Genomic DNA, 27382 nt, shown 5'->3' on the forward strand with positions numbered 1-27382 from the left:
TAATCTTGGTTGCAGGTTTTCCTCCTTCATTACTTTCAGTATGTCCTGCCACTCCCTTCTGGCTTGCAGAGTTTCTGCTGAGAGATCAGCTGTTAACCTTATGGGGATTCCCTTGTGTGTTATTTGTTGTTTTTCCCTTGCTGTTTTTAATATGCTTTCTTTGTATTTAATTTTTGGCAGTTTGATTAATATGTGTCTTGGCATATTTCTCCTTGGATTTATCCTGTATGGTACTCTCTGTGCTTCCTGGACTTGACTAACTATTTCCTTTCCCATATTAGGGAAGTTTTCAACTATAATCTCTTCAAATATTTTCTCAGTCCCTTTCTTTTTCTCTTCTTCTTCTGGAACCTCTATAATTCGAATGTTGGTGCATTTAATGTTGTCCCAGAGGTGTCTGAGACTATCCTCAGTTCTTTTCATTCTTTTTTCTTTATTCTGCTCTGCAGTAGTTATTTCCACTATTTTATCTTCCAGGTCACTTATCCGTTCTTCTGCCTGTTATTCTGCTATTGCCCCCTTCTAGAGTATTGTTAATTTCTTTTTTTGTGTTGTTCATCATTGTTTGTTTCATCTTTAGTTCTTCTAGGTCCTTGTTAACTGTTCTTGCATTTTGTCCATTCTATTTCCAAGATTTTGGATCATCTTTACTATCATTATTCTGAATTGTTTTTCAGGTAGACTGCCTATGTCCTCTTCCTTTGTTAGGTCTGGTGCATTTTTATCTTGCTCCTTCATCTGCTGTGTGTTTTTCTGTCTTCTCATTTTCCTTATCTTACTGTGTTTGGGGTCTCCTTTTTGCAGACTGCAGGTTCGTAGTTCCCGTTGTTTTTTATGTATGTCTCCAGTGGCTAAGGTTGGTTCACTGGGTTGTGTAGGCTTCCTGGTGGAGGGGATTAGTGCCTGTGTTCTGGTGGATGAGGCTGGATCTTGTCTCTGTAGTGGGCAGGTCCATGTCTGGTAGTGTGTTTTGGGGTGTCTGTGGACTTATTATGATTTTAGGCAGACTCTCTGCTAATGGGTGGGGTTGTGTTCCTGTTTTGCTAGTTGTTTGGCAAAGGTTGTCCAGCACTGTAGCTTGATGGTCGTTGAGTGAAGCTGGGTGCTGGTGTTGAGATGGAGATCTCTGGGAGATTTTCACCATTTGATATTAAGTGGAGCTGGGAGGTCTCTTGTTGACCAGTGTCCTGAAGTTGGCTCTCCCACCTCAGAGGCACAGCACTGACTCCTGGCTGCAGCACCAAGAGCCTTTCATCCGCACGGCTCAGAATAAAAGGGAGAAAAATTAGAGAGAAAGATTTAGTAGAAGTAGGAAGAAAGAAAGAAAGAAAGAAAGAAAGAAAGAAAGAAAGAAAGAAAGAAAGAAAGAAAGAAAGAAGGTAAAGTATAATAAAGTTATTAAAATTAATTATTAAGAAAAAAAATTAAAAAAAAGGACGGATAGAACCCTAGGACAAATGGTGGAAGCAAAGCTATACAGACAATATCTCACACAGAAGCATACACATACACACTCACAAAAACAGGAAAAGGGGAAAAAATCATAAATCTTGCTCTCGAAGTCCACCTCCTCAATTTGGGATGATTCATTGTCTATTCATGTGTTCCACAGTTGCAGGGTACATCAAGTTGATTGTGGAGCTTTAATCTGCTGCTTCTGAGGCTGCTGGGAGAGATTTCCCTTTCTCTTCTTTGATCTCACAGCTCACAGTGGCTCAGCTTTGGATTTGGCCCCGCCTCTGCATGTAGGTCACTGGAGGGCGTCTGTTTTTTGCTCGGACAGGACGGGGTTAAAGGAGCCGCTGATTCGGGGGTTCTGGTGCACTCAGGCCGGAGAGAGGGAGGGAGAGGCACGGTGTGCAGTGCGGGCCTGCAGCGGCAGAGGCCAGCATGACGTCACACCAGCGTGAGGCCTGCCGTGCGTTCTCCTGGGGAAGTTGTTCCTGGATCCCGGGAACCTGGCAGTGGCGGACTACACGGGCTTCCCGGAAGAGGGGTGTGGATAGTGATCTATGCTCGCACACAGGCCCCTTGGTGGCAGCAGCAGCAGCCTTAGCGTCTCCCGCCCGTCTCTGGTGTCCGCGCTTTTAGCCACGGCTCACGCCCATCTCTGGGGTTCGCGCTTTTAGCCGTGACTCACGCCCGTCTCTGGGGTACACGTTTTTAGCCGCAGCTCACGCCCATCTCTGGAGTTCCTTTAAGCAGCGCTCTTAAACCCCTCTCCTCGCACACCAGGAAACAAAGAGGGAAGAAAAAGTTTCTTGCCCCTTGGGCAGCTCCAGACATTTTCCCGGACTCCCTCCCGGCTAGCCGTGGTGCACTAAACCCTTCAGGCTGTGTTCATGCAGCCAACCCCAGTCCTCTCCCTGTGATCCGACAAAAGCCCGAGCCTCAGCTCGCAGCCCTGCCTGCCCCGGCAGGTGAGCAGACAAGCCTCTCGGGCTAGTGAGTGGTGGTCAGCACTGATCCTCTGTGCGGGAATCTCCCCACTTTGTCCTCTGCACCCCTGTTGCTGTGCTCTCCTCTGCGGCTCTGAAGCTCCCCCCTCCGCCTCCCACAGTCTCCGACCGTGAAGGTGCTTCCTATTGTGTGGAAACCTTTCCTCCTTCACAGCTCCCTCCCACTGGTGCAGGTGCCATCCCAATTCTTTTGTCTCTGTTTTCTCTTTTTTTCTTTTGCCCTACCCAGGTACGTGGGGAGTTTCTTGCCTTTTGGGAGGTCTGAGGTCTTCTGCCAGCATTCAGTAGGTGTTCTGTAGGAGTTGCTCCACGTGTAGATGTATTTCTGGTGTATCTGTGGAGAGGAAGGTGATCTCCACGTCTTACTCTTCTGCCATCTTCCCCTCCACCCCGAGGGCTTATTTTTTATAGCCCAATGACCAGCATGTGAGGGTCAGCTCTGAGAGGGCTTCCTTTATCATCCATCGGCAGGCACTGGTGTGTGGGGAGAGAGATGCTACAGTAGTGGCTCCACCCCGTGCAAGTAACTCAGCAGTAGCGCCTTGCTTCCATGACAGTCCTGTCTTCCCCCATAGGCATTCCTTGCTGTGGATTTCCACCCTCCAGTCCCCTCAGTCTGTCTTCCCACAGCCAGTAGCAGTTCTTGCCCGGGCATGTTCTCCAATCCCCACACTCCAGCTCCCAGCTTCCTTGCACACCTGTGAACACAACTATCCATCTGGGGCACATAGGGCCATGGTACGGACCATCTGTGTAGTTCTCACTCTGTCCCATCTGCCACAGGTCGGCCGCTTCACCCTCCTCTGACAGCCTCAAATGCTTCATTTCTGTCCCAAGTGATTTCCCCATTGGAGAGGGGGTTTCCCCAGATTCGGGACTCTCTCCTCTGCTTCAGCTCCCTCGCCCCAGGGTGCAGGTCTTGTTCTGCTTCCTCTCCTTCTCCTTTGCCCTTCTTTTTTTCATCCTACCCAGTTATGCAGGGAACTTTATAGTTCTTTTCAGTGTCCAAGGACTTCTGCTAGTGTTCAGCCAGTGTTCTGTGAGAATTGTTGCATCTATAGATGTATTCCTGATACATCTGTGGAGAGAGCTGAACTCCACGTCTTCCTACTCCTCCACCATCTTAACTTCTTGTGTGTCTTAAAAAATATTCTCACAATACATTCTTGAGTAAAAAATAGCAGGTTGTGGCAATATTCTATGTAGAGATATGGATATTTTATTGTGGTAAGATATACTTATAAAAATTACCATTCTAACCATTTTCAAGTGGAGAGTTCAGTAACACTAAGTATATTCACATTGTGGGACAACTATGACTATCATCCATCTCCAGAACACTTTTTATTCTTTCTTTTTTATTGTTGATTGACAATTTTTAATGACTATATGTCTTTTATAGTTATTTTAAAATATTGACTATATTTCCTGTACTCTACAGTATATTCTTGCAGCTTACTTATTTTATACATAGTAGTTTGTGTCTTTTATCACCTACCTCTATTTTGTCCCTCCCCACTTCCCTCTTTCCTCTGCTAAGCACTAGTTTTTCTCCATATCTGTGAGTCTGCATCTTTTTAAAATATTCACTAGTTTGCTATATTTCTTAGATTTCATGTATACGTGATACCATAAAGTATTTGTCTTTCTCTGCATGACTTGTTTCATTTAGAATAATGCCCTCCAAGGCCATCCATGTTGCTGCAAATGGCAATATTTCATCCCTTTTTAGGGATGAGTAGTATTCCATTATATATATATATATATATATATATATATATATATATATATATATATACCACATCTCCTTTATCCATTCATCTGTTGATGGACACTTAGGTTACTTCCATATCTTGGCTATTGTGAATAATATTTCTATGACACTGGGGTGCATATTCCTTTTTCAGTTAATGTTTTCATTTTCTTATATATATACACAAGAATGGAATTGTTGCATCATAGTTTTATTTTTAGTGTTTTAAGGACCACCATACTTTTTTCCACAGTGACTGCACCAATTTACATTCCCACCAACAGTGTACAAGGATTTTGATTTCTCCACATCCTTGCCAACAATTTGTTATTTATGGCCTTTTTGATGGTAGCCATTCTGGCAAGTATGAAGGTATATCTCATTGTGGTTGTGATTTGCATTTCCTTGTTGATTAGAGATGTTAAGCATCTTTACATGTGCCAGTTAGCCATCCTTATGTCTTCTTGGGAAAAACATCTATTCAGGACTTCTGCTCATTTTTAATAGGATTGTTAGTTTTTTTCATGTTGAGTTTTATGTCCTGTTTATATATTTTGGATATTAACCTCTTATTTGTCATATAATTTGCAAAGTATTTTCTCCCGGTACTTATATTGTGTTTTCATTCTGTCAGTGTTTTCCTTTGCTGTGCAAAAGCTTTTAAGTTTAATTTGGCCCCATTTGGTTATTTTTGCCTTTGTTTTCTTTGACTTAGGAGATAGATTCCCCCTAAATATTACTATGATTTATGTCAAAGGGTGTTCTGCTATGTTTTCTAATAGGATTTTCATGGTTACCAGTTGTACATTTAGGTTTTTAATCCATTTTGCCTTTATTTCTGTATATGGTGTGTGAAAATATTCTAATTTATTTTTTTACATGTAGCTGTCCAGTTTTCCTAGCACTACTTGTTAGGTACTATAATTTCTCTATTGTATATTCTTGTCTTCTTTGTCATAGATTAATTTACCATAAGTATGTAGATTTATTTCTGGGCTCTCTATTTTGTTCCACCGATCTATGTGTATATTTTTGTGCCAGTACCATAGTGTTTAGCTTACTGTAGCTTTGCAGTATAGTCTGAAGTCAGGACGTGTGATTTCTCCAGCTCTGATCTTCTTTATCAAGATTGTTTTGGCTATTCATGGTCTTTGTGTTTTCATATAAATTTTAGGATTATTTCTTCTAGTTCTGTGAAAAATGCCATTACTATTTTGATAGGAATTGCATTGAATCTGTTGAATGCTTTGAATAGTATTGCCATTTTAATAATATTAATTCTTCCAATTCATGAACACAGTGCATCTTTCCATCTGTTTGTGTCATCTTCAGTTTCTTTCATCAGTGTCTCATTGTTTTCTGAGTACAGTTTTATACACTAGAAGGAATCAATAGTAGACTAAATATATAGAGAAACAGGTGAGTGATCTGGAAGACAGAGTGGTAGAAATCACTGATTCTGAACAAAAAAACAAAAATACAATGAAAAGAAATGATGACAGTTTAAGACTTCTGGTATAACATCAAATGCATTAATATTCACATGATAGAGTTCACAGATGGAGAAAAAAGAAAGTTGCTGAAAAATATGTTTGAAGCCATAACAACTGAAAAATTCCCTATTCTGGGAAAGAAATGGACATCCAAGTCCAGGAAGCTAAGATAACACCAATCAGGATTAACCCAAAGAGGATCACACTAAGACACATTGTTATTAAAATGGAAAAAATAAGGATAAAGGAAGAATATTCAAAGTAGCAAGGGAAAAGCAACAAGTTACATAAAAAGGAACTCCCAGAAGTCTAACAGCTGTCTTTTCAGCAGAAACTCTGCAGGCCAAAAGGGAGTGGTAAGATATATTTAAAGTGATGAAAGGGAAAAATCTACAATCAAGAATGCTCTATCCAGCAAAACTCATAATTGGAGTTGATAGAGGTATCAAAATTTTACAGACAAACAAAAGCTGAAAGAGTTCAGCACCATCAACCCAGCTTTACAAGAGGTGTTAAAGGAATGTCTAAGTGAAAATGAAAAGGCCACAACTAGATATATGAAAATTATGAAGGGAGAAAGTTCATCAGTAAAGGAAAATATTTAGCAAAAATAGTAAATCAACCACACACAAAGCTAGTCAGAAGATTAAAAGACAAGATTAGTAAAATCACCTGTACCCACAATAAGCAGTTAAGGGATACACAAAACAATTAGATTTGAAATATGATTTCAAATCATGTGGGAAGGTTACTGCAAATGCAGGGTTGTTGAAATGCATTTGAAATTAAGCAATCAGCAACTTAAGCACATAGGTATATGGATTGCTATATATAAACCTTATGGAAACCACAAACCAAAAATCTATAATAGACATTAGCTGGGGGGCGGAGTCAAGGTGGTGGGGTAGGAGGATTCAGAGATCGTGTCCCCTCACAACTGGGACCCTTGTTGGGGGTCCTTGGACTTAGTGGGATGGGAGGAATCCCCAAGTGACCTGGTAGAATGTGGGAGGGAAGGAGGGAGGAAGAAAAGAAGAGGTGGGAAGGGACCAGGTACACTGAGGGGGTGTGAGGGAAGGGAGAGGTTCCCGTGCTCAGAGGGGCTCACACATGTTGGGGGGATCAGTGGGGATAGAGAGGGACCTTGGGGAGCTTAGGGGATCAGAGTAGAGCACAGCCAGAGTCTCCCACTCCTGCTTGGGCCTCAGGGGTCTTCTGGGGTCCCAGACCTGAACACACAACCCCTGGGGCCCTCTCTGGCCACGTGGGTCCCAGGGCCTGATACCCACCTTCCACACCCCCACCAAGGCCACTTCCAGCTAGGTGGTCCCTGGGCCTGAGATCCGCCCCAGCCAAGGCCTCCTCCACCATGCAGGTCCCAGCAGACATGAGTACCACCCCCCACAAGTCCTCTGTGGGCCACCCGGGTCCCTACCCTGAACTCTCCCTCTGCCAAAATTTCCTCTGGCCACATGGGTCCTGGCAGCCAGAGTGCTGGCCCTGACAGGGCCACCTCTGGCCATGTGGGTCCAGGCAGGCTGAGCACTGCTCCTCTCCAAAGCCTCCTCCAGCTGTGCTGGCCCCTGAGGTTGTACTTGTGGAGGCCTGTGCCCCAGCTGACCTGCATGGGCATGTGTGCTGTAGGCCACCTACAGAAATAGATGCTGGTGAGAGGAAATCACGCAGAAGTGGGGCTGACACAGCAAGTCCAGAGACCTACCTAGAGGTCTTGGATGCCTACTGGGGAGGTGGGGGTAAGCTGTAGTTCACCATTGTGGGTAATGACATGGGTAGAGGAGGCACTAGGGAATTTTTATTCTTTTATTTTCTTAATTTTTAAAAAAATTTTATTTATTTACCTTTTATTTGTATTCTTTTTTCTTTATTTTAATTTTTACTTTTTATTTTATTTTTCTGTTGTTTTGTTTGTTATTTCATTTTTACTGTTATGTTTTCTAATATATTTTTTATTTTTCTAATTTTATTTTATGTTTTCTTCTTTGTTATTGTTCTGCTCTTTTCTGTGTGTTGCTTTTTTTTTTTTTCCCACACCGTGCAGCTTGTAGAGTCTTGGTTCCCAGACCAGGGATTGGGTCTGAGCTCCTGTGGTGGGAGTGCTAAGTCCAAGCTGTTAGACTAACAAAGAACTTCAGGTCCCAGGAATATTAATCGGTGTGAAATCCCCCAGAGGCGTTCGTCTCATCACCAACACCTGACTCCACCCAACTGACTGCAAACTACAGTGCTGGTTGCCTCAGTCCAAATAACCAGCAAAACAGGAATACAACACCACACATAAAAACCATATGATATGACAAAAAAAGTTACACATGAAGGAGCAAGGTAAAAACCAACAAGACCAAATAAATGAAGGGAAAATAGGAAATGTACATGAAAAAGAACTCAGAGTAATGATAGTAAAGATATCCAAAATCTCAGAAGTAGAACTGAGGCACAGAACAAGAAGATACAAGAAATGTTTAACATAGAAGAACTAAAGAACAAACACTGATGAACAACACAATAACTGAAATGAAAAATACAAGAGAAGGAATCAATAGCAGAATAGCAGGACAGAAGAATGAATATGTGAGCTAGAAGATAGAGTGGTGGAAATAACTGCTGAGGAGCAGAATAAAGAAAAAAGAATGAAAAGAAATGAGGACAGATTCAGACACTACTGGGACAACATTAAATGCAGCAACATTTGAATTATACACGGCCCAGAAGAAGCGGAAGAGAAAGAGTCTGAGAAAATATTTCAAGAGATTATAGTCAAAAATCTCCCTAACATGGGAAAAGAAATAGCCACCCAAGTACAGAAAGCAGTGTCCCATACAGGATAAACCCAAGGAGAAACATGCTGAGACACATATCAACCAAACTAATAAAAATTAAATTCAAAGAAAAATATGAAAAGCAGCAAGGGACAAATGTCTATTTATGTCTTCTGCCCATTTTTGGATTGGGTTGTTTGTTTTTTTGTTATTGAGCTGCATGAGCTGCCTGTAAATTTTGGAGATTAATCCTTTGTCAGTTGCTTCATTTGCAAATATTTTCTCCCATTCTGAGGGTGGTCTTTTGGTCTTGTTTATGGTTTCCTTTGCTGTGCAAAAGCTTTGAAGTTTCATTAGGTCCCATTTGTTTATTTTTGTTTGTATTTCCATTTCTCTAGGAGGTGGGTCAAAAAGGATCTTGCTGTGATTTATGTCATAGAGTGTTCTGCCTACGTTTTCCTCTAAGAGTTTGGTAGTTTCTGGCCTTATATTTAAGTCTTCAATCCATTTTGAGCTTATTTTTTTGTATGGGGTTGGGGAGTGTTCTAATCTCATACTTTAAAATGTACCTGTCCAGTTTTCCAAGCACCATTTATTGAAGAGGCTGTCCTTTCTCCACTGTACATTCCTACATCCTTTAGCAAAGATAAGGTGACCATATGTGTGTGGGTTTATCTCTGTGCTTTCTATCCTGATCCATTGATCTATATTTCTGTTTTTGTACTAGTACCATACTGTCTTGATTACTGTAGCTTTGTAGTATAGTCTGAAGTCAGGGAGCCTGATTCCTCCAGATCCGTTCCTCGTTCGGAAGATTGCTTTGGCTATTTGGGGTCTTTTGTGTTTCCATACAAATTGTGAAATTTTTTGTTCTAGTTGTGTGAAATATGCCTGTGGTAGTTTGATAGAGATTGCATTGAATCTGTAGATTGCTTTGGGTAGTAGAGTCATTTTCACAATGTTGACTCTTCCAATCAAAGAACATGTTATATTTCTCCAACTATTTGTATCATCTTTAATTTCTTTCATCAGTGTCTTATAATTTTCTCCATACAGTTCTTTGGTATCCTTAGGTAGGTTTATTGCTAGATATTTTATTCCTTTTGTTGCAATGGTAAATGGGAGAGTTTTCTTAATTTCACTTTAAGAATTTTCATCATTAGTGTATAGGAATGCCAGAGATTTCTGTGCATTAATTTTGTATTCTGCTACTTTACCAAATTCATTGATTAGCTCTAGTAGACTTCTGGTAGCATTTTTAGGGTTCTCTATGTAGAGTATCGTGTCATCTGCAAAGAGTGAACATGTTTACTTCTTCTTTTCCGATTTGGATTCCTTTTATTTCCTTTTCTTCTCTGATTGCTGTGGCTAAAACTTCCAAAACTATGCTGAATAAGAGTGGTGAGAGTGGGCAACCTTGTCTTGTTCCTGATCTTAGTGGAAATGCTTTCAGTTTTTCACCATTGAGGATGATGTTGGCTGTGGGTTTGTCATATATGGCCTTTATTATGTTGAGGAAAGTTCCCTCTATGCCTACTTTCTGCAGGGTTTTTATCATAAATGGGTGGTGAATTTTTTGAAAGATTTCTCTGCATCTATTGAGATGATGATATGGTTTTTCTCCTTCAATTTGTTAATATGGTGTATCACGTTGATTGATTTGCGTATATTGAAGAATCCTTGCATCCCTGGAATAAACCCCACTTGATTATGGTGTATGATCCTTTTAATGTGCTGTTGGGTTCTGTTTGCTAGTATTTTGTTGAGGATTTTTGCATCTATGTTCTTCAGTGAAGTTGGCCTGTGGTTCTCTTTCTTTGTGACATCTTTGTCTAGTTTTGGTATCAGGGTGATGGCGGATTCATAGAATGAGTTTGGGAGTGTTCCTCCCTCTGCTATGTTTTGGAAGAGTTTGAGAAGAATAGGTGTTAGCTGTTCTCTAAATGTTTGATATAATTTGCCTGTGAAGCCATCTGGTCCTGGGTTTTTGTTTGTTGGAAGATTTTTAATCACAGTTTCAGTTTCAGTGCTTGTGATTGGCCTGTTCATATTTTCTATTTCTTCCTGGTTCAATCTCGGCAGCTTCTGCATTTCTAAGAATTTCTCCGTTTCCTCCAGGTTGTCTATTTTATTAGCATAGAGTTGCTTGTAGTAATCTCCCATGCCCCTTTGTATTTCTGCAGTGTCACTTGTTACTTCTCCTTTTACATTTCTAATTCTATTGATTTGAGTCTTCTCCATTTGTTTCTTGATGAGTCTGGCTAATGGTTTATCAATTTTGTTTATCTTCTCAAAGAAGCAACTTTTAGTTTTATTGATCTTTGCTATCATTTCCTTCATTTGTTTTTCATTTATTTGTGAACTGATCTTTATGATTTCTTTCCTTCTGTTAACTTTGGGTTTTTTTTCTTCTTCTTTCTCTAATTGCTTTACATGCAAGTTTAGGTTGTTTATTTGAGATGTTTCCTGTTTCTTAGGGTAGGATTGTATTGCTATAAACTTCCCTCTTACAACTGCTTTTGCTGAATTCCATAAGTTTTGGGTCGTCGTGTGTCCATTATTATTTGTTTCTAGGTATTTTTTGATTTCCTTTTTGGTTTCTTCAGTGATCACTTCATTATTAAGTAGTGTATTGTTTAGCCTCCACGTGCCTGTAGTTTTTACATAATTTTCCCTGTAATTGCTATCTAGTCTCATGGTGTTGTGGTCGGAAATGATACTTGATAATATTTCAATTTTCTTAACTTTACCATGGCTTGATTTGTGACCCAAGATATGATTTATCCTGGAGAATGTTCCATGGGCACTTGAGAAAAATGTGTATTCTGTTGTTTTTGGATGCAATGTCCTATAAATATCAATTAAGTCCATCTTGTTTAATGTATCATTTAAAGCTTGTGTTTACTTATTTATTATCATTTTGGATGATCTGTCCATTGGTAAAAGTGGGGTGTTAAATACCCCTACTATGATTGTGTTACTTTCGATTTCCCCTTTTATGGCTGTTAGTATTTGCCTTATGTATTTTGGTGCTCCTATGTTGGGTGCATAAATATTTACAATTGTTTTATCTCCTTCTTGGATCGATCCCTTGATCATTATGTAGTGTCCTTCTTTGTCTTTTCTAATAGTCTTTATTTTAAAGGCTATTTTGTCTGATATGCGAATTGCTACTCCAGCTTTCTTTTGATTTCCATTTGCATGGAATATCTTTTTCCATCCCCTCACTTTCAGTCTGTATGTGTCCCTAGGTATGAAGTGTGTCTCTTGTAGACAGCATATATATGGGTCTTGTTTTTGTATCCATTCAGCCAGTCTGTGTCTTTTGGTGGGAGAATTTAATCCATTTAAATTTAAGGTAATTAAAAAAAATAAATAAGTAAATTTAAGGTAATTATCAATATGTATGTTCCTATTCCCATTTTCTTAATTATTTGGGGTTTGTTATTGTAGATCTTTTCCTTCTGTTGTGTTTCTTGCCTAGATAAGTTCCTTTAGCATTTGTTGTAAAGCTGGTTTGGTGGTGCTGAACTCTCTCAGCTTTTGCTTGTCTGTAAGTTTTTACTTTCTCCATCAAATCTGAATGAGATCCTTGCTGGATGGAGTAATCTTGGTTGTAGGATTTTCTCCTTCATACCTCTAAATATGTCCTGCCACTCCCTTCTGGCTTGTAGAGTGTCTGCTGAAAGATTAGCTGTTAACCATTTGGGGATTCCCTTGTGTGTTATTTGTTGTTTTTTCCATGCTGCTCTTAATGTGTTTTCTTTGTATTTAATTTTCGAGAGTTTGATTAAAATGAGTCTTGGCGTGTTTCTCCTTGGGATTACCCTGTATGTGACTCTCTGTGCTTGATTAACTATTTCCTTTCCCATATTAGGGAAGTTTTCAACTATAATCTCTTCAAATATTTTCTCAGTCCCTTTCTTTTTCTCTTCTTCTTCTGGAACTGCTATAATTTGAATGTTAGTGTGGTTAATGTTGTCCCAGAGGTCTCTGAGACTGTCCTCTGTTCTTTTCATTCTTTTCTCTTTATTCTGCTCTGCAGCAGTTATTTCCACTCTTTTATCTTCCAGGTCACTTATCAATTGTTCTGCCTCAGTTATTCTGCCATTGATCCCTTCTAGAGTATTTTTACTTTCATTTAATGTGCTGCTCATCGTTGCTTGTTTCCTCTTTAGTTCTTCTAGGTCCTTGTTAAATGTTTCTTGCATTTCCTCTATTCTATTTCCAAAATTTTGGAAAATATTTACTATCATTATTCTGAATTCTTTTTCAGGTTGACTGCCTATTTCCTCTTGTTAGGTCTTGTGAGTTTTTACCTTGCTCCTTCATCTGCTGTGTGTGTTTCTGTCTTCTCATTTTGCTTAACTTACTGTGTTTGCGGTCTCCTTTTTGCAGGCTGCAGCTTCGTAATTCCCGTTGTTTTTGGTTTCTGTCCCCAGTGGCTAAGTTTTGTTCATTGTTTTCTGTAGGCTTCCTGGTGGAGGGGACTAGTGCCTGTGTTCTGGTGGATGAAGTTGGATCTTGTCTTTCTGGTGGGCAGGTCCACGTCTGGTGGTGTGTTTTGTGGTGTCTGTGGTTTTATTATGATTTTACACAGCCTCTCTAGTAATGGGTGGAGTTGTGTTCCTGTCTTGCTAGTTGTATGGCATAGGGTGTCCAGCACTGTAAGTTGCTGGTCATTGAGTGAAGCTGGTTGTTGGTGTTGAGATGGAGATCTCTGGGAGATTTTCACCATTTGATATTACGCGGAGCTGGGAGGTCTCTTGTGGACTAGTGTCCTGAATTTGGCTCTCCCACCTCAGAGGCACAGCACTGACTCCTGGCTGGAGCACCAATAGCATTTCATTCACACGGCTCAGAGTAAAAGTGATAAAAATATAGAAAGGAAGAAAGAAAGAATATAAAAATTTAAAAAGCTATTAAAATATAAAATAAAAAAATAATTATTAAGAAAAATATATTTTTAAAAGTAAAAGAAAAAAAGAAAAAAACGGATGGACACAACCATAGGCCAAATGCTAAATGCAAACTTTACAGACAAAATCTCACACAGAAGCATACACATACACACTCACAAAAAGAGGAAAAGGGGAAAAAATAATATATCTTGCTCCCAAAATCCACCTCCTCAATTTGGGATGATTCTTTGTCTTTTCAGGTATTCCACCGATGCAGGGTACAAGTTAATTGTGGAGTTTTAATCTGCTGCTCTTGAGGCTGCGGGGAGAGACTTCTCCTTTTTCTTCTTTGTTCACACATCTCCTGGGGTTCAGCTTTGGTTTCGGCCCCCCCTCTGCCTGTAGGTTGCCTGAGGGCATCTGCTCTTCACTCAAGCATGACAACGTTAAAGGAGCAGCTGATTCGGGGGCTCTGGCTCACTCACGCCATGGGTGGGAGAGATACAGATGCTGGACGAGCCTGCAGCAGCAGAGGCCAGCTTGAAATTGTACCAACCTCTGGTGCGCCATGCGTTCTCTCGGGGAAGTTGTCCCTGGATCACAGGACCCTGGCAGCGGCGGGTTTCACAGGCCAGTCATCTGTGCATGCACACAGGCTTCTTGTGGCAGCAGCAGCAGGCTTAGCCTCTCATGCCCATCTCTGCGGTCCATGCTGTTAGCCGCGGCTCGTGCCTCCTTTAGGCAGCGCTCTTAATCCCTTCTCCTCGTGCACCAGGATACAAAGAGGGAAGAAAAAGTCTCTTGCCTCTTCGGCAGGTCCAGACTTTTTTCCGGACTCCCTCATGGCTCGCCGTGGTGCACTAACCCCTTCAGGCTGTGTTCACGCCGCCAACCCCAGTCCTCTCCCTGCGATCCGACCGAAGCCACAGCCTCAGGTCCCAGCCCCCTTCTGCCCCAGCGGGTGAGCAGACAAGTCTCTCGGGCAGGTGAGTGCTGGTGGGCACAGATCCTCTGTGCGGGAATCTCTCCACTTTGCCCTCCGCACCCCTGATGCTGCCCTATCCTCCGTGGCTCCGAACCTTCCCCACTCCGCCTCCTGCAGTCTCCAGCTGTGAAGGGACTTCCTAGTGTGGGGAAACTTTTCCTCTTTCACAGCTCCCTCCCAGTGGTGCAGGTCCCATCCCTATTCTTTTGTCTCTGTTTTTTTCATTTTTCTTTTGCCCTACTCATGTACGTGGGGAGTTTCTTGCCTTTTGGGATGTCTGAGGCCTTCTGCCAGCGTTCAGTGGGTGTTCTATAGGAGCAGTTCCACGTGCAGATGTATTTCTGATGTATCTGTGGGGAGGAAGGTGATCTCCGCGTCTTACTCTTCCACCATGTTCCTCAACTCTCGCCTTGCTTTTTTTTTTAAACATCTTTATTGGAGTATAACTGCTTTACAATGCTGTGTTACTTTCTCCTTTATAACAAAGTGAATCAGCTATATATATATATATACATATATCCTCCTTCTTGCAGCTCCCTCCCACTTTCCTAATGCCACCCCTCTAGGTGGACACAAAGCACAAAGCTAATCTCCCTGTGCCATACAGCTGCTTCCCATTAGCTATCTACTTTACATTTGGTAGTATATATACGTCCATGCCACTCCCTCAATTCACCCCAGCTACCTTCCCATCCCTGTGTCCTCAAGTCCATTATCTACATCTGGGTCTTTATTCCTGTCCTGCTCCCTAGGTTATTCAGAACTATATATACATATAATTTCATATATATATATATATGTTACCATATGGTATTTCTTCTCTTTCTGACTTAATTCACTCTGTATGACAGATTCTAGGACCATCCAAAGCATTACAAATAACTCAATGTCATTTTTGTAATGGCTGAATAGTATTCCATTGTATTATGTGCTACATCTTCTTTATCCATTCATCTTTTGATGGACACTTCAATCGCCCCCAAGTCCTGGCTATTGTAATTAGAGCTGCAATGTACTTTGCGGTACATGACTCTTTCAGAATTATGGTTTTCTCATGGTATAAGAACAGGAGTGGGATTGCTGGGTTGTATGGTAGTTCTATTTTTAGTTTTTGAAGAAACCTCCCTACTGTTCTCTATAGTGGCTGTATCAATTTACATTCCCACCAACAGTGTATGAGAGTTCCCTTTTCTCTACACGCTCTCCAGCATGCATTGTTTCTAGATTTTTTTATAATGACCATTATATCCGGTGTGAATTGATAACTCATTGTAGCTTTCTTTTTTTCTAACATCTTTATTGGAGTATAATTGCTTTACAATTGTGTGTTAGTTTCTGGTTTATAACAAAGTGAATCAGTTATACATATACATATGTTCCCATATCACTTCCCTCTTGCGTTTCCCTCCCTCCCACCTTCCCTATCCCACCCCTCTAGGTGGTCACAAAGCCCAAAGCTGATCTCCGTGTGCTATGCGGCTTCTTCCCACTAGCTATCTATTTTACGTTTGTTAGTGTATATATGTCCATGCCTCTCTCTCGCCCTGTCACAGCTCACCCTTCCCCCTCCCCATATCCTCAAGTCCATTCTCTAGTAGGTCTGTTTCTTTATTCCCGTCTTACCCCTCGGTTCTTCATGACCATTTTTTCCCTTAAATTCCGTATATATGTGTTAGCATACGGTATTTTTTTTTCTCTTTCTTACTTACTTCATTCCGTATGACAGATTTGAGGTCTATCCACCTCACTACAAATAACTCAATTTCATTTCTTTTTATGGCTGAGTAATATTCCATTGTATATATGTGCCACATCTTCTTCTTTTTTTTTTTTTTGTGGTATGCGGGCCTATGGCTCACGGGCCTAGCTGCTCCGCGGCATGTGGGATCTTCCCGGACCGGGGCACGAACCCGTGTCCCCTGCATCGGCAGGCGGACTCTCAACCACTGCGCCACCAGGGAAGCCCCACATCTTCTTTAGACATTCATCTGCTCATGGACATGTAGGTGGCTTCCATCTCATAACTATTGTAAATAGAGCTTCAAGGAACAGTTTGGTACATGACAATCTTTGAATTATGGTTTTCTCAGGGTATATGCCCAGTAGTGGGATTGCTGAGTCATATGGTAGTTCTATTTGTAGTTTCTTAAGGAACCTCTATACTGTTCTCCATACTGACTTTATCAATTTACATTCCCACCAGCAGAGCAAAAGTGTTCCCTTTTCTCCACACCCTCTCCAGCATTTATTGTTTCTAGATATTTTGATGATGGCTATTCTGACCGGTGTGAGAAGATATCTCATTGTAGTTTTGATTTGCATTTCTCTCATGATTAATAATGTTGAGCATTCTTTCATGTGTTTGTTGGATATCTGTATATATTCTTTGGGGGAATGTCTATCTAGGACTTCTGCCCAATTTTGGATTGGTTTGTTTATTTCTTTGTTATTAAGTTGCATGAGCTGCTTGTAAACTTTGGAGATTAATCTATTATCAGTTGCTTCATTTACAAATATTTTCTCGCATTCTGAGGGTTGTCATTTGGTCTTGTTTATGGTTTCCTTTGCTGTGCAAAAGAATTGAAGTTTCATTAGGTCCCATTTGTTTATTTTTGTTTTTATTTATATTTCTCTAGGAGGTGAGTCAAAAAGGATCTTGCTGTGATTTATGTTATAGAGTCTCTGCCTACATTTTCCTCTAAGAGTTTGATAGTTTCTGGCCTTACATTTAGGTCTTTAATCCATTTTGAGCTTATTTTTGTGTATGGTGTTAGGGAGTGATCTAATCTCATACTTTTACATGTACCTGTCCAGTTTTCCCAGCACCACTTATTGAAGAGGCTGTCCTTTCTCCACTGTATATTCTTGCCTCCATTATCAAAGATAAGGTGACCATCTGTGCATGGGTTTATCTCTGGGCTTTCTATCCTGTTCCATTGATCTATATTCCTGTTTTTGTGCCAGTACCATACTGTCTTGATTACTGTAGCTTTATAGTAGAGTCTGAAGTCAGGGAGCCTGATTCCTCCACCTCCATTTTTCGTTCTCAAGATTGCTTTCTCTATTCGGACTCTTTTGTGTTTCCATACCAATTATGAAATATTTTGTTCTAGTTCTGTGAAAAATGCCAGTGGTAGTTTGATAGGGATTCCATCGAATCTGTAGATTGCTTTGGGTGGTAGAGTCATTTTCATACTGTTGACTCTTCCAGTCAAAGAACATGGTATATTTCTCCAACTATTTGTATCATCTTTAATTTCTTTCATCAGTGTCTTATAATTTTCTTCATACAGTTCTTTTTCCTCCTTTGGTAGGTTTATTCCTAGGTATTATATTCTTTTTGTTGCAATGGTAAATGGAAGTGTTTTCTTGATTTCACTTTCAGATTTTTCATCATTAGTGTATAGGAATGCCAGAGATTTCTGTGCATTAATTTTGTATTCTGCTACTTTACCAAATTCATTGATTAGCTCTAGTAGTTTTCTGGTAGCATCTTTAGGATTCCCTATGTATATTATCATGTCACCTTCATACAGTGACAGCTTTACTTCTTATTTTCCAATTTGGATTCCTTTTATTTCTTCTTCTTCTCTGACTGCTGTGGCTAAAATTTCCAAAACTATGTTGAATGAAAGTGGTGAGAGTGGGCAACCTTGTCTTGTTCCTGATCTTAGTGGAAAAGCTTCAGTTTTTTACCATTGAGGACCATGTTGGCTGTGGGTTTGTCATATGTGGCCTTTTTTATGTTGAGGAATGTTCCCTCTATGCCTACTTTCTGCAGGGATTTTATCATAAATGGGTGTTGACATTTGTCAAAAGATTTCTCTGCATCTATTGAGATGATCATATGGTTTTCCTACTTCCACTTGTTAATATGGTGTATCACATTGATTGATTTGCGCATATTGAAGTATCCTTGCATTCTTGGAGTAAACCCCACTTGATCATGGTGCATGATACTTTTAATGTGCTGTTGGATTCTGTTTGCTAGTATTTTGTTGAGGATATTTACGTTCATGTTCTTCAGTGATATTGGCCTGGAGATTTCTTTCTTTTTGACTTATTTGTCTGGTTTTCATATCAGGGTGATGGTGGCCTAGTAGACTGTGTTTGGGTGTGTTCCTCCCTCTGCTATATTTTGGAAGAGTTTGAGAAGGATAGGTGTTAGGTCTTCTCTAAATGTTTGATAGAATTCACCTGTGAAGCCATCTGGTCCTGGGCTTTTGTTTGTTGGAAGATTTTCAATCACAGTTTCAATTTCAGTGCTTGTGATTGGTCTGTTCACATTTTCTTTTCTTTTTTTTTTTGTGTGATATGCGGGCCTCTCACCTTTGTGGCCTCTCCCGTTGTGGAGCGCTGGCTCTGGACGCGCAGACTTAGCAGCCATGGCTCACGGGCCCAGCTGCTCCGTGGCATGTGGCATCTTCCCAGACTGGGGCACGAACCCACGTCCCCGACATCGGCAGGCGGACTCTCAACCACTGCGCCACCAGGGAAGCCCTGTTCATATTTTCCCTTTCTTCCTGGTTCAGTCTTGGCAGGTTGTGCATTTCTAGGAATTTATCCATTTCTTCCAGGTTGTCCTTTTTTTTGGCATAGAGTTGCTTGTAGTAATCTCCCATGCCCCTTTGTATTTCTGCAGTGTCACCTGTTTCTTCTCCTTTTTCATTTCTAATTTTATTGATTTGTGTCTTCTCCCTTTTCTTCTTGATGAGTCTGGCTAATGGTTTATCAATTTTGTTTATCTTCTGAAAGAAGAAGCTTTCAGTTTTATTGATCTTTGTTATCATTTCCTTCATTTGTTTTTCATTTGTTTGTGATCTTATCTTTATGATTTCTTTCCTTCTGGCAACTTTGGGGTTTTTTTGGTTCTTCTTTCTCTAATTACTTTAGGTGCAAGGTTAGGTTTTTTATTTGAGATGATTCCTCTTTCTTTTTTTTTAACATCTTTATTGGGGTATAATTGCTTTACAATTGTGTGTTAGTTTCTGCTTTATAACAAAGTGAATCAGTTATACATATATATATGTTCCCATATCTCTTTTCTCTTGCATCTCCCTCCCTCCCACCCTCCCTATCCCACCCCAGCAGGCGGTCACAAAGCACCAAGCTGATCTCCCTGTGCCATGCAGCTGCTTCCCACTAGCTATCTACCTTACATTTGTTAGTGTATATATGTCCATGCCTCTCTCTCGCTCTGTCACAGCTCACCCTTCCCCTTCCCCATATCCTCAAGTCCATTCTCCAGTAGGTCTGTTTCTTTATTCCTCTCTTACCCCTAGGTTCTTCATGACATTTTTTTTCTTAAATTCCATATATATATATATATATATCTGTTAGCATATGGTATTTTTCTTTCTCTTTCTGACTTACTTCACTCTGTATGACAGACTCTAGGTCTATCCACTTCATTACAAATAGCTCAATTTCGTTTCTTTTTATGGTTGAGTAATATTCCACTGTATATATGTGCCACATCTTCTTTATCCATTCATCCAATGATGGGCACTTAGGTTGTTTCCATGAGATGTTTCCTCTTTCTTAAGGTAGGATGGTATTGCTATAAACTTCTCTCTTAGAATTGATTTTGCTGCATCCCATAGGTTTTGGGTCGTTGTGGCTCCATTGTCATTTGCTGCTAGGTACTTTTTTGATTTCCTCTTTGATTTCTGCAGTTATCACTTGGTTATTATGTCGTGTATTGTTTAGCTTCCATTTTTTTTTTATTTTTTACAGATCTTTTCCTGTAATTGATATCTAGTCACATAGTGTTGTGGTCAGAAAAGATACTTGAAACGATTTCAATTTTCTTAAATTTACTAAGGCTTGATTTGTGACCCAAGCTATGATCTATCCTGGAAAATGTTCCATGAGCACTTGAGAAAAATGTGTATTCTGTTGTTTTTGGATGGAATGTCCTATAAATATCAATTAAGTCCATCTTGTTTAATGTATCATTTAAAGCTTGTGTTTCCTTATTTATTTTCATTTTAGATGATCTGTGCATTGGTGAAAGTGGGGTGTTAAAGTCCCCTACTATGAATGTGTTACTGTCGATTTCCCCTTTTATGGTTGTTCGTATTTGCCTTATGTATTGAGGTGCTCCTATGTTGGGTGCATAAATATTTACAATTGTTATATCTTCATTTTGGAGCGATCCCTTGATCATTATGTAGTGTCCTTTTTTTTTTCTCTTGTAATAGTCTTTATTTTCAGTGTATTTTGTCTTACATGAGAATTGCTACCCCAGCTTTATTTAGATTTCCATTTGCATGGAGTATCATTTTCCACCCCCTAACTTTCAGTCTGTATGTGTCCCTAGGTCTGAAGTGGGTCTCTTGTAGACAGCATATATATGTGTGTTATTTTTGTATCCCTTCAGCCAGTCTGTGTCTTTTGGTGGGAGCATTTAATCCATTTACATTTCGGGTAATTATCGATATGTATGTTCCTATTCCCATTTTTTAAATTGTTTTGGGATTGCTTTTGTAGGTCTTTTCCTTCTGTTGTGTTTCTTGCCTAGATAAGTTCCTTTAGCATTTGTTGTAATGCTGGCTTGGAGGTTCTGATCTCTGTCAGCTTTTGTTTGTCTGTAAACGTTTTAATTTCTCCATCAAATCTGAATGAGATCCTTGCTGGGTAGAGTAATCTTGGTTGTAGGATTTTCTCCTTTATTCCTTTAAATATGTCCTACAACTCCTGTCTGTCTTGCAGAATTTCTGCTGAAAGATCAGCTGAATCCTTATGGGGATTCTGTTGTGTTTTATTTGTTGTTTTTCCCTTGCTGCTCTTAATATATTAATTTTGTATTTAATTTTTGAGAGTTTGATTAATACTTGTCTTGGCATGTTTCTCCTTGGATATATCCTGTATGGGACTCTCTGTGCTTCCTGGACTTGATTTACTGTTTCCTTTCGCATATTAGGGAAGTTTTCAGCTATTATCTCTTCAAATATTTTCTCAGTCCCTTTCTTTTTCTCTTCTTCTTTGGGATCCCTATAATTGGAATGCTGGTGTGTTTAATGTTGTCCCAGAGGTCTCTGAGACTGTTCTCAGTTCTTTTTGTTCTTTTTTCTTTATTCTGATCTGCAGTAGTTTTTTCCACAATTTTATCTTCCAGGTCACTCATCTGTTCTTCTGCCTCTGTTATTCTGCTATTGATCATTTCTAGAGTATTTTTAATTTCATTTATTGTGTTGTTCATTGTTGCTTCTTTCCTCTTTAGTTCTTCCAGGGACTTTTTAAATGTTTCTTGCATTTTCTCTATTCTATTTCCAAGATTTTGGATCATCTTTACTATCTTTTTTCTGAATTCTTTTTCAGGTAGTCTGACTATTTCCTCTTGTTAGGTCTGGTAAGTTTTTATCTTGCTCCTTCATCTGCTGTGTGTTTCTCTGTCTTCTCATTTTGCTTATCTTACTGTGTTTGGGGTCTCCTTTTTGCAGTCTGCAGCTTTGTAGTTCCCGTTGTTTTTGATGTCTCTTCCCAGTTCCTAAGGTTGGTTCAGTGTGTTGTATAGGCTTCCTGATGGTGGGGTCTAGTGCCTCTGTTCTGGTGGATGAGGTTGGATCTTGTCTTTCTGGTGGTCAGTTACATGTCTGGTGGTGTGTTTTGGGGTGTCTGTGGCCTTATTATGATTTTAGGCAGTGTCTCTGCTAATGGTTGGTGTTGTGTTCCTGTCTTGCTACTTGTTTGGCATAGGTTGTCCAGCACTGTAGCTTTCTGGTCGTTGAGTGAAACTGGGTCTTTGTATTGAGATGGAGATCTCTGGGAGTTTTTTGCCATTTGATATTACGTGGAGCTGGGGGGTCTCTTGTGCACCAGTGACTTGAAGTTGGCTCTCGTACCTCAGAGGCACAGCACTGACTCTTGTCTGGAGCACCAAGAGCCTTTCATCCACATGGATCAGAATAAAGGGGAGAAGAAGTAGAAAGAAAGAAAGGAAGAGGATAAAATTAAATAAAATATAGTTATTAAAATAAGAAATAAAAATAATTATTAAGAAAAAAAATTTAATAAGTAAAAAAAAAAAGAAAACAGAGGGACAGAACCCTAGGCCAAATGGTGAAAGCAAAGCTATACAGAGAACATCTTATACAGAAGCATACATGTACACACTCACAAAAAGAGGAAAAGAGGAAAAAATAATATACTTTGCTCTCAAAGTCCACCTCCTCAATTTGGGATGATTTTTTGTCTAGTCAGGTATTCCACAGATGCAGGGTACATCAAGTTGATTGTGGAGATTTAATCTGCTGCTCCTGAGGCTGTTGGGAGAAATTTCCCTTTCTTTTCTTTGTTCGCACAGCTCCAGGGGTTCAGCTTTGGATTTGTCCCCACCTATGCGTGTAGGTCGCCAGAGGGCGTCTGTTTTTCGCTCAGACAGGACAGGGTTAAAAGAGGAGCTGATTTGGGGTCTCTGGCTCACTCAGGCAGGAGGGAGGGAGGGGCATGGAGTGCAGGGCAAGCCTGTGGCGGCAGAGGCCGGCATGACGTTGCACCACCCGGAGGCGTGCCGTGGTTTCTCCCGGTAAAGTTGTCTCTGGATCACGGGACCCTGGCAGTGGCTGGCTGCACAGGCTCCCGGGAGGGGTGTTGTGGATAGTGACCTGTGCTCACACATAGGCTTCTTGGTGGCGGCAGCAGCAGCCTTAGCGTCTCATGCCTGTCTCTGGGGTCCACACTGTTAGCGGCTGCTTGCACCCGTCTTTGTAGCTCCTTTAAACAGCACTCTTAATCTCCTCTCCTCGTGGGCCAGGAAACAGAGGGAAGAAAAAGTCTCTTGCCTCTTTGACAGGTCCAGACTTTTTTCCCCGACTCCCTCCCGGCTAGGTGTGGTGCACTACCCCTTTCACACTGTGTTCACGCTGCCAGTCCTCTCCTGCGGATCCGACCAAAGCCTGAGCCTCAGCTCCCAGTCCCGGCCCGCCCCGGCTGGTGAGCAGACAAGCTTCTCCTGCTGGTAAGTGCTGGTCGGCACCGATCCTCTGTGCGGGAATCTTTCCGCTTTGCCCTCCGCACCCCTGTTGCTGTGCTCTCCTCCGTGGCTCAGAAGCTTCCCCCCTGCATCACCCGCAGTCTCTGCCCACGACGGGGTTTCCTAGTGTGTAGAAACGTTTCTTCCTTCACAGCTCCATCCCACTGGTGCAGGTCCCGTCCCTATCCTTTTGTCTCTGTTTTTTCTTTTGCCTTACCCTGGTATTTGCGGGGTTTCCTGCCTATTGGGAGGTCTGAGATCTTCTGCCAGCCTTCAGTGTGTATTCTATAGGAGCAGTTCCACGTGTAGATGTATTTCTGATGTATCTGTTGGGAGGAAGTTGATCTCTGTGTCTTACTCTTCCACTATCTTCCTAGAGGAGCTCATTGTAGATCTGATTTGCATTTCCCTGATGATAAGTGATGCTGAGCATCCTATCATGTGTTTGCTGGCAATCTGCATATCTTCTTTGGAGAAATGTCTATTTAGGTCTTCTGCCCATTTCTGGATTGGGTTGTTTGTTTTTTTGATATTGATCTGCATGTGCTGCTTGTAAATTTTGGAGATTAATCTTTTGTCATTTGCTTCATTTGCAAATATATTTTTCCCATTCTGAGTACTGTCATTTCATCTTTTTTATGGTTTCCTTTGCTGTGCAAAAGTTTTTAAGTTTCATTATAGTCCCATTTGGGTTTTTTTGTCTTTATTTCAAGTTCTCTAGGAGGTGGGTCAAAAAGGATCTTGCTGTGATTTATGTCATAGAGTGTTCTGCCTATGTTTTCCTCTAAGAGTTTTATACTGCCTGGCATTACATTTAGGTCTTTAATCCATTTTGAATTTATTTTTGTGTATGGTGTAAGGGAGTGTTATAATTTCATTCTTTTCCATGTAGGTGTCCAGTTTTCCAAGCCCACTTACTGAAGAGGCTGTCTTTTCTCCATTGTATATTCTTGCCTCCTTTACCAAAAATAAGGTGACCATATATGCATGTGTTTATCTCTGGGCTTTCTATACTCTTCCATTTACCTATATTTCTGTTTTTGTGCCAGTGCCATACTCTCTTGATTACTGTAGCTTTGTAGTATATTTTGAAGTCAGGGAATCTGATTCCTCCAGCTCCGTTTTTCTTTCTCAACATTGCTTTTGCTCTTTTGGATCTTTCATGTTTCCATACAAATTGTGAAATTTTTGTTCTAGTTCTCTGAAAAATGTCATTGGTAGTTTAATAAGGATTGCATTGAATCTGTAGATTGCTTTTGGTAGTAGAGTCATTTTTCACAATGTTCATGCTTCCTATACAAGAATACAATATGTCTCTCCATCTGTTTGTATCATATTCACTTTCTTTCATCAGTGTCTTATAGTTTTCTATATACAGGTCTTTTGTCTCTTTAGGTAGGTTTTTTCCTAGGTATTCTATTCTTTTAGTTGCAATGGTAAATGGGAGTTGTGCCTTAAATTCTGTTCCAGATTTTCCATCATTAGTGTATAGGAATGCAAGAGGTTTCTGTGCATTAATTTTGTATCTTGCTACTTTACCAAATTCATTGATTAGCTCTATGAGTTTTCTGGTAGCATCTTTGGGATTCTCTATGTATAGTATCATGTCATTTGAAAGCAGTGACAGCTTTACTTCTTCTGTTCTGATCTGGACTCATTTTATTTCTTTTTCTTCTATGATTGTTGTGGCAAAAGTTCCAAAACTATGATGAATAGTAGTGGTGAGAGTGGGCATCCTTGTCTTTTTCCTGATCTTAGTGGAAATGGTTTCAGTTTTTCACCATTGAGAATGATATTGGCTGTGGGTTTGTCATATATGGCCTTTATTATATTTAGATATCTTCTCTCTACACCTACTATCTGGATGGTGTTTATTGTAAATGGGTGTTGAATTTTGTTGAAAGTTTTTCTGCATCTATTGAGAAGATCATATGGCTTTTATTCTTCAATTTGTTAATATGGTGTATCACATTGATTGAATTGTGTATATCAAAGAATCCTTGCATACATGGGATAAACCTCACTTGATCATGGTGTATAATCATTTTAATTCTGTTTGCTAGTATTTTTTGAGGACTTTTACATCTATGTTCATCAGTGATATTGGCCTGTAGTTTTCATTCTTTGTGACATCTTTGCTTGGTTTTGGTATCAGGGTGATGGTGGCCTTGTAGAATGAGTTTGGGAGTGCTCTTCCCTCTGCTATGTTTTGGAAGAGTTTGAGAAGGATAGGTGTTAGCTCTTCTCTAAATGTTTGATAGAATTCGCCTGTGAAGCCATCGGTCCTGGGCTTTTGTTTGTTGGAAGATTTTTAATCACAGTTTCAATTTCAGTGCTTGTGATTGGTCTGTTCATATTTTCTATTTCTTCCTGATTCAGTCTTGGCAGGTTGTGCATTTCTAAGAATTTGTCCATTTCTTCCAGGCTGTCCATTTTATTGGCATAGAGTTGTTTGATGTTTGTATTTTTTACAGATATTTTCCTGTAATTAATATGGAGTCTGATAGCTTTGTGGTCAGAAAAGATACTTGATACGATTTCAATTTTCTTAAATTTACCAAGGCTTGATTTGTGACCCAAGATATGATCTATCCTGGAGAATGTTCCACGAGTGCTTGAGAAAATAGTGTATTCTGTTGTTTTTGGATGGAATGTCCTATAAATACCAAGTAAGTCATTTAAAACTTGTGTTTCCTTATTTATTTTCATTTTGGATGATCTGTCCATTGGTGAAATTGGAGTGTTAAAATTCCTAACTATTTTTGTGTTATGATTGATTTCCCCTTGTATGGCTGTTAGCATTTGCCTTATGTATTGTGGTGCTCTTATGGTGGTTGCATAAATATTTACAATTGTTATATCTCCTTCTTAGATTGATCCCTTGATCATTATGTAGTGTCCTTCTTTGTCTCTTGTAGTAGTCTTTATTTTGAAGTCTATTTTTTCTGATATTAGATTTACGACTCCAGCTTTCTTTTGATTTCCATTTGCCCAGAATATCTTTTTCCAACTCTTCAATTTCAGACTCTATGTGTCACTAGGTATGAAGTGGGTCTTGTAGACAGCACATATATGGGTCTTCTTCTTGTATCCATTCAGCCAGTCTATGTCTTTTTGTTGGAGCCTTTAATCCATTTATAATTAAGATAATTATTGATATATGTGTTCCTAATACCATTTTCTTAAATGTTTTGGGTTTGACATTTTAGGTCTTTACCTTCCATTGTTTTTCCTTCCTAGAGAATTTACTTTAGCATTTGTTGTAAAGCTGTTTTTGTGGTGTTGAATTCTCTTACCTTTTGCTTGTGTGTAAATATTTTAATTTCTCCATCGAATCTGAATGAGATCCTTGCCGGATAGAGTAATCTTGGTTGTACGTTTTTCCCTTTCATCACTTTAAATATGTCCTGCTTCTTCCTTCTGGCTTGCAGAGTTTCTGCTGAAAGATAAGCACTTAAGCTTATGGGGATTCCCTTGTATATTATTTGTTGCTTTCCCCTTGCTGCTTTTAATATTTTTCTTTGTATTTAATTTTTCATAGTTTTATTAATATGTGTCTTGCCATTTTCTCCTTGGATTTATCCTGTATGTGACTCTCTGTGCTTGCTGGAATTGATTAATTATTTCCTTTCCCATATTAGGGAATTTTTCAACTATAATCTCTTCAAGTATTTTCTCATTCCCATTTTTTTTCTCTTCTTCTTCTGGGACCCCTACTATTCGAATGTTGGTGCGTTTAACATTGTCCCAGAGTTCTCTGAGACTGTCGTCATTTCTTTTCATTTTTCTTTCTTTATTCTGCACTGCAGTAATTTCCACTATTTTATCTTCCAGGTCATTTATCCATTCTTCTCAGTTTTTCTGCTTTTGATTCCTTCTAGAGAATTTTTAATTTCATTTATTGTGTTGTTCATCAATCTTTGTTTGCAGTTTAGTTCTTCTAGGTCCTTGTTAAACGTTTCTTGTATTTTCTCTATTCTATTTCCAAGATTTGGATTGTCTTTACTATCATTACTCTGAATTCTTTTTCAAGTAGA

This window comes from Aethalodelphis obliquidens, unplaced genomic scaffold, assembly GCF_003676395.1.
Source record: "Aethalodelphis obliquidens isolate GAN/ISIS:26980383/991018 unplaced genomic scaffold, ASM367639v1 scaffold108, whole genome shotgun sequence".
Classification (NCBI taxonomy): domain Eukaryota; kingdom Metazoa; phylum Chordata; class Mammalia; order Artiodactyla; family Delphinidae; genus Aethalodelphis; species Aethalodelphis obliquidens.